Genomic DNA, 12484 nt, shown 5'->3' with positions numbered 1-12484 from the left:
CATGCTACGTGAAAACCAAGTGCAATTGTATAGGAAACCGTCGTTAACATGTCACTATGATGAAACACCCAAGAACATTTGCTATACCTCTGTTTGGAAGGCAATGTTTATTGCCTCACTATATACATTATTTACAACAAAGTCCCTTTGGCTTCAGACATTGCTACACCAGTCCCGATGGCTGTTACAGTGCTGGCCGCCAATACTGTCAAAATTGCTATTTAAAACCCGCTCACGAGGGAATTACAAACGGTTTACTAAAGTAACTCTGCGTATATAAATATCTCTGTCTTTCTGGCAGAACTTAAATGTACATAAAAGGAGAGACTATACTGCAAATTTTTTTTTGGGAGGGCAGAGCAGCTCTTCGATCATCGTTGCTTTATAAAGCCTTGTACATGGCAAACCCCAAAACTGCGAAGACGGTGGCGCCGAAGCTCGCTCGAAGCCAGAACGTAGAGGTCTTCAGGTCAGCCTGGACCATGTGCCTGTTAAAAACACACAGACTAAGGTCAGTGTCCACAGAATATCACAGGATGCCACGTCTAGAAAGGTATTACACACTTGTCACGTGTTTACGTACAGTTTATTCATAAATAGGTCTGCAAAATCCCACGCTTCGGCCCTTCACAGATGGGGGTTAATTCTATGAAGACACTGCCAACACTGAGGCGTCAAGAATGCCCATATATGACCAAAATACTGGCATACATGTACTAAAAGTAGAGGCATTTTTGATGTTTCATGTATATAAAGCACATTAGAATAAATATGTACATATTTGCGAACATAGCAGTGTGAATGCTAATATTCAGGCTATCCGGCAGTTTGATGGTGGGACATCAGATGGGTTGAGTCTGGGCACAGTACAGACACACGCAGAAATGATAGAAAACTGCTTTAAAAAAAGGGGGTCATAAATTATAATCTAGGCACTTGTATGTGGTCACACCTACATTATGTGTGTGTTATCTAACCTGTTATGCTACTATGTTTTATGTTTATTATTATACCACCTTTAATGCCAGGCAGATCAAAGCAGTGTACAAGACTGATCAAGAAATAACAGAAAAGAACTAGGCTAGAACATTCCACTCTTTCAAATACTCCTCCCTTTGCTCCCTCAAGGGGCAGGGCACGAACCACTGCTGGAGTTTTTGTTGTTTTTTTTTTAAATAATTCTATAAAATCAATGCTACCTCTACTTGGCTATTTTTGTCGTCCCTTTCCATATTTTAATATTAGCATTTATTAATTGTAAACTGCTCAGAAAGTTCGCTCTTCAGCATTATATCAAGACCTAAAACTTGAAACTAAGGCACAAAGTGGGCAGCTACTTTCTTGTACAGAAGAGGTTCCAGACAGGTGGCCTTTTCCAGAACTGCCCTCATGTCGTTTGGATAGCGCTCTATAGATAAACAGTCTTTTCTCGCTGCTCTTATTCACACTCGTGAAGGCGTATTTTCAAAGCACTTAGACTTCTGTAAGTCTGTGCTTTGAAAATGAGCCCCATAGTCAGGCTTTAACCCAGACATGGGGAACATCTGGTCCTCCAGGGCTGCACTTTGGTCAGGGTTTCAGAGAGGGGCATAATCGAACGGGGCACCAGAGTTTTCCTGAGGGCGTCCTCGCAGGACGTCCCCATGAAGTATTATCGAAACAAGATGGGTGGCCATCTTTTGTTTTGATAATACGGTCGGGGACGCCCAAATCTCCACATTTAGGTCGACCTTAGAGATGGTCATCCCCAATTTTCGGCGATAATGGAACCCCAGGACGGCCATCTCAGAAACAACCAAATCCAAGCCCTTTGGTCATGGGAGGAGCCAGTATTCGTAGTGCACTGGTCCCCCTCACGTGCCAGGGCACCCTAGGGGGCACTGCAGTGGACTTCAGAAAAAGCTCCCAGGTGCATAGCTCCCTTACTTTGTGTGCTGAGTCCCCCCCCCCCCCCCCAAAACCCACTCCCCACAACTGTACACCACTACCATAGCCCTTACTTTGTTTCATTTGTATCCCACATTTTGCCACCTATTTGCAGGCTCAATGCGGCTTACATATTGTATACAGGTACTTATTTGTACCTGGGGCATGGAGGGTTAAGTGACTTGCCCAGAGTCACAAGGAGCTGCAGTGGGAATTGAACTCAGTTCCCCAGGATCAAAGTCCACTGCACTAACCACTAGGCTACTCCTCCACTAGCAACATTCCATGCAGAAGCCTGCCCTTGCAGATCAGCAATGCGGCCGCGCAGGCTTCTGCTTCTGTGAGTCTAACGTCAGACTCACAGAAACAGAAGACTGCGCAGCCTTCTACATGGAATGTTGCTAGTGGAACAGCAACATTCCATGTAGAATCTCAAATAGTAGCAACATTCCATGTTCCACTACACTAACCGCTAGGCTACTCGTCCACTAGCAACATTCCATGTAGAATCTCAAATAGTTGCAACATTCCATGTAGAATCTAGAATCTCATCCTCCACTAGCAACATCCTATGTAGAGTCTCCAATAGTAGCAACATTTTATGTTCCACTGCACTAACCACTAGGCTACTCCTCTTTATTATTTTGTTACATTTGTACCCTGCGCGTTCCCACTCATGGCAGGCTCAATGCGGCTTACATATTGTATACAGGTACTTATTTGTACCTGGGGCAATGGAGGGTTAAGTGACTTGCCCAGAGTCACAAGGAGCTGCCTGAAGTGGGAATAGAACTCAGTTCCTCAGTTCCCCAGGACCAAAGTCCACCACCCTAACCACTAGGCCACTCCTCCACTGTGGTAAAAGAAGGTTCATGTTTGGTATATACATTGGGAAAGTTAGGGAGGAGGGATGAGGGTTAAAGTATGTCCATTACAGTCTTTGGTTTTGCAGTGTCGCAGGAACTTAGGATTTATGTTGGGTCGATTGGGTATGCCACTTTGAACAGGTTTGTTTTTAGTTCTTTCCGGAAACTTAGGTGGTCGTTCGTTGTTTTTATTATCTTTGGCAGAGCATTCCATAGTTGTGCGCTTAAGTAAGAAAAGCTGGATGCATAAGTTGATTTGTATTTGAGTCCTTTAGTACTTGGGTAGTGGAGATTTAGGTAAGTTCGTGCTGATCTTGTGTTTCTGGTTGTCTATGAGGTCTGTCATGTATCCCGGGGCTTCGCCACATATAATTTTATGAACCATGGTGCAGACCTTAAAAGCAATGCGTTCTTTGATTGGGAGCCAGTGCAGTATTTCTCGGAGGGGTTTGGCGCTATCATAACGTGTTTTTCCAAATATAAGCCTGGCTGCTGTGTTCTGGGCGGTCTGAAGTTTCTTTATAATTTGTTCTTTGCATCCCGCATAAATTCCATTACAGTAATCTGCGTGGCTTAGTATCATTGTTTGTATCAGGTTGCGAAATATAGCCCTCGGGAAGAATGGTTTCACGCGTTTGAGTTTCCACATTGAGTGAAACATTTTCTTTATGGTAGATTTCGCTTGGTTCTCTACAGTGAGGTTTCGGTCGATTGTTACTCCGAGAATTTTTTAGGTTGTTTGACCTGGGATGCTTAGGATTTTGGGATGAAGGGGGGCATCTAGATGTGGGTACAGTGGGTTTTGGAGGGCTCACATTTACCACCACAAGTATAACAGGTAGGAGGGGAATGGGCCTGGGTCCCGCCTGCCTGAATTACACTGCAGTACCCCCCTAAAACTGCTCCTGGACCTGCAGTACTGCTGTCATGGAGCTGGTATGATATTTGAGGCTGGCATAGAGGCTGGAAAAAATATTTTAAAAGTTTTTTTTTAGGGTGGAGGGGGTTAGTGACCACTGGGGGAGTAGGGGAGGTCATCCCTGATTCCATCCGGTGGCCATCTGGTCAGTTCAGCACCTTTTTGAGTCTTGGTCGCAAGAAAAAATGGACCAGTAAGTCGGCAAAGTGCTCGTCAGGGACGCCCTTCTTTTTTCCAATTATCGCCAAGGTACACCCATCTCTTAAGCACGCCCCAGTCCCGCTTTCGCTACGCTGCTGACACGCCCCCGGGAACTCTGGTCATCCCGTGATGGAAAGCAGTTGAGGGCGCCCAAAATCGGCTTTCGATTATGCCGATTTGGGCGCCCCTGGGAGGATGCCCATCTTGTGATTTGTGTCGAAAGATGGCGCCCTTCTCTTTTGAAAATGAGCCCAAGAGTGTCCCTAACGGATATGCATGTGGCAGATCTGTAAATACACTGTTTCATGCATATTCCTTAGGAATATCCTGAAAACCTAACTGGTGTATGACTTTTGAGGCCTAAAGGTTCTCTACTACTTTAAACCACAGGAAAGGGCATTTCAACCATGTTTAAAACATAGTAGATGATGGCAAATAAAGACCTGTACGGTCCATCCAGTCTCCCCAACAAGATACTACTTGATCTTGATTTGTCCTTGCCATTTTCAGAGCACAGACCGTAGAAGTCTGCCTGGCACTGGCTTTGCTTCCCAATTACTTGTGTTGCCGTCTAATTACTGCTAAGCTTCTTTGGTTCCATAAATAAAGATTCTTTATTTTTAAATACAGTTCTGCCATGCATTTAAATTGGACTAACCTGTATTTTCAAACAATAATCAAATGTTATCTTGCTTTTTATAATCAAAAATATTTTCAGATAAGATGTTAAATAGTTGTGTCTCATCTAGACATATTTTGGATATCTACCACTTGGAGGAGTGGCCTAGTGGTTAGGGTGGTGGACTTTGGTCCTGGGGGACTGAGGAACTGAGTTCGATTCCCACTTCAGGCACAGGCAGCTCCTTGTGACTCTGGGCAAGTCACTTAACCCTCCATTGCCCCATGTAAGCCGCATTGAGCCTGCCATGAGTAGGAAAGTGCGGGGTACAAATGTAACAAAAATTAAATAGATACTAATGGAGATTCTACATGGAATGTTGCTACTATTGGAGATTCTACATGGAATGTTGCTATTCCACTAGCAGGACGTCAGACTCACAGAAGCAGAAGCCTGCGCGGCCACATTGGTGATCTGCAAGGGCCGACTTCTACATGGAATGTTGCTAGTGGAATAGCAACATTCCATGTAGAATCTCAAATAGTAGCAACAGTGGAGTAGTGGCCTAGTGGTTAGGGTGGTGGACTTTGGGGAACTGAGGAACTGAGTTCGATTCCTACTTCAGGCACAGGCAGCTCCTTGTGACTCTGGGCAAGTCACTTAACCCTCCATTGCCCCCATGTAAGCCGCATTGAGCCTGCCATGAGTAGGAAAGTGCGGGGTACAAATGTAACAAAAATTAAATAGATACTATTGGGATTCTACCTGGAATGTTGCTACTATTGGAGATTCTACATCTATTCCACTAGCAACATCCATGTAGAAGGCTGCGCAGGCTTCTGTTTCTGTGAGTCTGACGTCCTGCACGTACGTGCAGGACGTCAGACTCACAGAAGCAGAAGCCCTGCGCGGCCACATTGGTGATCTGCAAGGGCCGACTTCTACATGGAATGTTGCTAGTGGAGGAGTAGCCTAGTGGTTAGTGCAGCGGACTTTGATCCTGGGGAACTGAGTTCGATTCCCACTTCAGGCACAGGCAGCTTCTTGTGACTCTGGGCAAGTCACTTAACCCTCCATTGCCCCATGTAAGCCGCATTGAGCCCTGCCATGAGTGGGAAAGCGCGGGGTAGAAATGTAACAAAAATAAATAGATACTATTGGAGATTCTACATGGAATGTTGCTATTCCACTAGCAACGTTCCATGTAGAAGCCTGCGCGGCCCATTGGTGATCTGCAAGGGCCGACTTCTACATGGAATGTGCTAGTGGAATAGCAACATTCCATGTAGAATCTCAAATAGTATCAACAGTGGAGTAGTGGCCTAGTGGTTAGGGTGGTGGACTTTGGGGAACTGAGGAACTGAGTTCGATTCCCACTTCAGGCACAGGCACTCCTTGTGACTCTGGGCAAGTCACTTAAACCCTCCATTGCCCCATGTAGCAGCATTGAGCTGCCATGAGTGGGAAAGCGTGGGTACAAATGTAATTTAAAAAATTTATTTAAATTAAACACAGAGCATGACCAGCTGTGAGAATACAAGGCTTTTGCCCACAAAAAATGGTTTCCATGGTCTTAATGAGCACCAATGATTTTATATTAAAAGGCCTCCTGAATGATGCATTTACAATCGTTCTGCAGAATTCTACCTCAACATCAAATCCATAGATATTGAGAATATTACTAAGTGGTGACATCCCCGTCATCCGAAAAAAAAAAAAAGTGTTCAATCTTAAACAGACGGTGAAATAAAATGGCCCAATAGATTTTAAAATTAAAAAAAAAAAAAAAAAAAGTGTTCAATCTTAAACAGAATGGGAAAGCTGTGCACAGACCAACATGGTAAGAAAACAGCTGGCAAGCGAATTGTAATACTTTCTAAAAGAGCATTTAAAATTCACATTCTATCACCCTTGATGAAACACTTATCTACAGACAGAAACCAGCAAAGCGTTAGCGAGCCAGGCAGTGCAGCGGGATGGCGTGGAATTCTGGCAGGACATAGGAGCCAAGTTACACAGGACACGAACAGAGGCGAACCACAGAAGGACCCCCCCCCCAGGTTGCCAAACATTAAATCTGTGTGCATGCTCAGTTTAAACACTGCTAGCCATTCCAATACCCTCTCAGTATGACAGCGTCCCTTAAAGCAGAGGTTAAGGGCTTTCATGCAACAGGTATTAAAGGATTTACGTTGGACACAAGAAAAAATTAAACCTTTGATACGAACTGAGGAGACTGACAGTGTAACAGCAACAGGGGTCTAAAAATATTACTCGGTAAGTCACTAACATGAGGTAACAGACACATCCAGCTGCCGGGTTTTTCAGAACATCCAGGATAACGCATGAAGGATTAATTACGTGCAAATCTCTGTCATACATATACCTTGTGGCAGGCCCGAAAAACAGAACTGACCTATAATCACTGCTTTCTAGGGATGTACAGGCCAAACATTCTCATCTGGTTTAGTTTCCCCGTTACAGGATTTTTCATTTCGGTTTTTCTCTTTTCAGGGGACACACTGTCCACGCTGGGCTACATTCTGTACATGACGCCAAAAATACCCGCATAAGTGGTACTCTAGAAGCCGCACCTAAAGTGTGGCGCGGTTTATAGAATAACTGCGTAAGCGGAGTTGTGCGTAAATTTAGGCGCCTCCATGTGCACCAACAAAAATATGGTACAAATGCCCGCGCCTAAATTTTCACACAGAGCACCCATATTCTGTAATTATGCACGTTAACTAAAAAAAAACCACGCCCCCATTCCGCCCCAAAACGCCCAGGACCCTCCCATTTCCGTGCCCCCTTTTTTGAACCACCTGTAAATTTTAGGTGCAGATCCCACTCCTAACTTTACGCGTGTTACTCTCAATTAAATCTAATTAGTACCAATAATTGCTGGTTAATAAGCCCACTTATTGGAATTAATTGGCTCGTTATTCTATTAAATTGCATGCACAAATCAGGAATGTGTCTAAATTTGTATACGCAATTTTTTAACAAGTAACTCTCTTCTTATTTGTCGGAGGAAAGACTTCAGATTCTCTGCAATCACGATATTATTCCATTCGTGCCTCGCAGACTGCTTCCTGTCCTTTATAGACCGTTTTGTCTGTTATCGGGACTAGGTGCAGAATCCTCACTAGTTGAGTGTTCCCAACGGTTCAAGTAACCGCCCAGATAAGTGTATATGTGACTTAAAAACAGTTGACCATTTGGAAATAAAGTTACTTAGGAGGTTTTCTGACTGGTGAGGATTCTGCACCTAGTCCCGATAACAAGACAACACGTTCTATAAAGGACAGGAAGCAGTCTGCGAGGCAACGAATGGAACAATATCATGATTGCAGAGATCTGAAGTCTTTCCTCCAACAAATAAGAGAGAGTTACTTGTTCATAAGGTCTAATTTGATAGTGATTTCATATGCAAGTACCATACGTATCTTTAATATGCAATTTTTGGCAATGTTTATAGAGTCGGGGGGGGGGGGAGGGGACTGCGCCCTACTTGAAAAGGGAACTCAACAACAAGTAATAATGTCTATAGCGCTACTAGACGTATGCGGCGCTGTACACATTATATGCAGGTACTTTCACTGTCCCTAGAGGGCTCACAATCTAAGTTCTTGTACCTGGGACAATGAAGGGTTAAAGCAACTTGCTCAGAGTCAAAAGGAGCTGCAGTGGGAACCGAACTAAGGTTGCCAGAATCAAACCCTACTGTACCTCTGCACTAACTATCGAGCAACAGTACACGTCATTGACAATGTGGGAAAAAACATTACACTTCAGGGTTTTTTTTTTCACTTTGGGTTAAAAACGATATGGGAAATGCCGTTTCCAACGAATGCACATCCCCACTGCTTTCACTAAACATTGTGCTCAACACCACTGTACACCAAGACTTTTCACTAAACACAAGCATACTGTGTGCACACAAGAACAGGGGGCGTGGGGGGCATTTTCAATACGACGTCTAAGTCCAACTTTGTACGTTTTGCTGAAAACGTCCAGAATCCGAATACATATAGCTGTTTTCGAAACAGTAAACTGTCTATTTGTTTTTTAAATGAAAATGGCCATTTGCTAGATGTTTTTGTGCTCTGTGCATTAATCCTTTTGTCCATTTTTGGAAAAAAAAAAAAAGTCCAAGTGAAAAATGTACAAAATCAAACCATTGGGATGAAGGAGTCGTCAGACTGGCCACACAGACATCGCAGCAGAGCACCCTGTGGGGGGGGGGGGGGGGGGGGCACTGCAGTGGCCTTCACATAAAACCTCCATGGTATACACCTCGCCATTGCTCCCTTGTATTGTATAGTGAGCCCTCCAAAACCCACCAAAAACCTACTGTACACCATTACAATAACCCTTATGGCTGCAGGCATCACTTGTATGTGGTTACAGTAGGTTTTTGGTGTGTTTTGGAGGGCTCACACTTTCCACCACAAGTGTAACAGAATGGATTATGGTCCTGGGTCCCCTTCTCCATAGTGCACTGCCCACTAGGCTACTCCAGGGACCTGCTTGCTGCTCCAACTGGACTGGCGCTGTCATAGAGGCTGGTATGTACTGCTTCTTTCACATCTTTGGTGGGTGGGTGTCGGTGACCATTGGAAGAGTAAAGGGGGGGGGGGAGAGTCATTCCTTTATTCCTCCAATGGTCATCTGGTCGTTTAGGGTACTCTTATGGCTTAGTTGTTATTTAAAACAGGTCTATTCTCAAAACGTCTTAGTTTTTGTTTTGTCCTAAACGTTTCATTTTGTTCCATTATGGCTGAAAAACGTCCAGGTCTTAGGAATGCCCAAATCCCGCCCTTAACGTGCCCCTCCTTGAGATCTGGACACACTGCATAGAAAAACATCTGGAAAGTGGGTTTAAAAAATACAAACTTGGATGTTTTGTTGCGAAAACCATCCAAATGCTGCTACAATTTTCTCTTTCGAAAATGAGCTCCAAAATGTTTTTGGAAACGATCAATGCATGACAAGATGCAGAACAGGTCTACGATCTGTTTGCTGTTATTTAAACAATTTGGGCTTTCTTTGGCTAGGAGCTTCATTTGTTGGAATTAGCAGTACCAACAGTTGCTAAATGTAACTTATCAGCAGTTAAAAGAGTTGTCTAAGAGTTTGTGAATATTACAGGAGGATAATACACATCAGCTTTTAATCTCATACCAGTTCCTTCTTCAGGATATCTTGCATCGCCTTGGGCTATGGGGCAGCAGCCTGGTGTTTACAGTAGAAGACCGAGAACCAAGGCAGCCAGAGTTCAAATCCTGCTTCTCTCATGGGAGACTTCTTGTGATCTGGGACAAGTCAATTTATCCTCCACTGCCTCAGGTATAAACATGGGGCCTCCTTTCCTAACATGTGTTAACCAATTAATGTGATTTCATACATGTTAAAATCATGGAAGCCCTGTTAATCTCAATGAGGCCTCTTTATAACTATGGACTAGATTCTGTAAATGGTGCCGAAATGATGCATGCTGAAATAGTGCTGGAACAGTGCAGGGAATTAACTCCCCAATGATTAACACTAAACATGCAAACTTAAGCATGTTATTAGCATAGATCATCAGGAAAGTGCAGGAGGATTGTGCCCGAGACAGGTCAGGGATGCATCGGAGGCAGCACTGGAAAAGGAGGGAGTGCTAGGGGAGGTTAGCGGGCTGGAGATCCACTGGACCTCCATCCCCCCTGTGCACGTGTTGGGGAGGGGGGGACACTAGGCCTCCATGGCCTTGCTTTTGGAGGGTTTGGGGTCCACTGGACCCCAGGACTGACAGTGGCAGCCCTGGCTGCCTGACTTTGGACGGGGGTGGGAACAAAGGGAGTCTTAACCCTAATGCCAGCTCAGAGCTGGCGTAGGGTTAAGGTGCTATTCCGCTCCTATGATCAGAGGGGCGGATACCACAGAGCTCATTTAAATCTAATTTATTGCCTGGTGTGGGCGCTGCTTGCCACAACAAACCCCTCTGATCATAGGTGAGAAGGTAAATGCGGGCGCTAGTGGCTTAGGCGGCAAGCAGGTCCCTGGAGTAGCCTAGGGGGCAGTACAGTGCACTGTGGAGAAGAGGGCCCAAGCCAATAATGCCCGCATTTACTTTGATCTTCGGGGCCCGAGTTAGTATTCTGGAAAGGGCGCTCTGCGCAGAACAGCTTTTTACAGAATACAAGATTTGGGCGCAGGCATTTACGTCTGCCAAAGACTGGTGTATGTGCTGGCGCCCAACAGATGGCGGTTAGGTGCACAAGTGCAGATATTCTGTAACATTGTGAGTAATTTCTGGAACAGCCTGACCCCCCCCCCCCCAGTTCTCCTCACATGGCCACGCCCCCTTTGGAGTCACACGTTACCGAATAGGGCATACGGCAGATCCATGTGTAACTCCTAATTACTGCCAAGTGCTTGTTAACACCAATTATTGTTATCGCCAAATCAACGGCATAGCTACGGGGGGCCAAGGGGCCTGGGCTTCCCCCAAATTGGCTCCGGGGCCCCCGGTTTAGCTGGCAGGGGTTCTAAAGCGTTTGTCCCACGCTGGTCTCACATTCCCTGGCGTCCCGTCCTGTTTTCAGTCGCTGTGCTGACTGATTACCACTAGATAAGCACCAGCGCACGCTGGGCGTGGAACTATCCCTGGCTCCCGCGGTAGTCCAGAGGTAGTTCTGGATTGGCAAGAGACAAGCGTATTGCTACATGCCAACCCTTTAGTAAAAGGGCTCCTATGGATCTAAATAGCTTGAGGTGATGCTCATCAGAAACTGGACTCAATGCATCTTAATACTAAAAGCTGGAACAGACACATTCAATAAACCACTTATTAAAAGGAAGAAATATAATTTACTAGCACAAGAAAAACATATGGAGAGCTTGGGGGGGGGGGGGGGGCAGAACTGAAGAAAAACCAATAAATAAAAAGAGAAAGTCTGGGCAGCAGCAAAACATGGGGCTGACGGGACCATACATAGGCTTACAGATTTATTCAGAGATTACCGGTTGCTGTCCAAGATGAAGACCTTCACTTCCTCAGACGCTTCAAGAGACCTGTTAAGTCTATAAACAGTACCAGCAGCTTCCGTTTCTATTAGAGACCCCTGTTCTAAAACACAATTCAAATTCGTTCGGGTTTGCCCCGAGGAGTTGTTTTATCATGGTGTCATCATTACCTGTTCTGGTGTAAACGTGGATGGAGAGATGACCCCATGAAGACAGAATCCTCTACAGAGTGGACGGCGTGCACTTGGTGAGTGATACTGCTCTCCCGGTCTGCCAACAGCATGGCACCCAACTCCGCTACGCCGGCTCTTAACCTTACATACACACAGTTGGCAGGTCAGCGTGCCTCAGAACAGCCACACAATTATATGCCCCCCACCCCTACACCAATTTGGACTCTCTCTCTCTCGGTTGTCAGTTCAAACTGGGGTACAGCAGTTATTCTCAAGGAATACATTTCTTGCCAAATTTGTTTTGTGTTTTATTAAAATTACACTTGGGTTGACGGTTTGTTTTACAAACTATTCATGTGCTCTGGCCCACAATTTACACAAACTCATTAAAATGGGAATTGATGATTGTACGAAAAGTAGAAAGCTGACTTACTGGCAAGAATTACAAGCACTAGGTAAGATTTAAAAAATTTTAACGCAAGGAACTGTGTCTATTTGGGCATATGGCTCGACACACCATGTGAATGTGGTGGTGGTTCATCTACATTGTCACAAAAGCAGCATGAAACCTTCCTGCATCTATAGCACACGCAGTACTTCTCTGAAACTGCGTTTACCGTGTCACATCGCCATTAATCATCAAGGTTTCTAGATATAACAGCCTCAGAGGTGTGCATTATTTGTTCACAGCACGACCGAGACTGGAGTCCTGCCCTAAGTGGCTGTAATTAAAGCTTGTAGAACTATTTTAAAAGAATGCAATGCAGGA

General features: G+C 44.9%; 1 pseudogene; it reads right to left on the bottom strand.

Moving 5' to 3' along the window:
* Positions 1-382: 382 nt before the first annotated feature.
* The window catches only part of LOC115472570, a 51186-nt pseudogene continuing 39084 nt past the window's right edge, over positions 383-12484 (bottom strand).

Source organism: Microcaecilia unicolor, chromosome 6, assembly GCF_901765095.1.
Source record: "Microcaecilia unicolor chromosome 6, aMicUni1.1, whole genome shotgun sequence".
Taxonomy (NCBI): Eukaryota; Metazoa; Chordata; class Amphibia; order Gymnophiona; family Siphonopidae; genus Microcaecilia; species Microcaecilia unicolor.
Note: the sequence above shows the minus strand (reverse complement) of the source record. Positions and strands in the feature narration are given on the sequence as shown.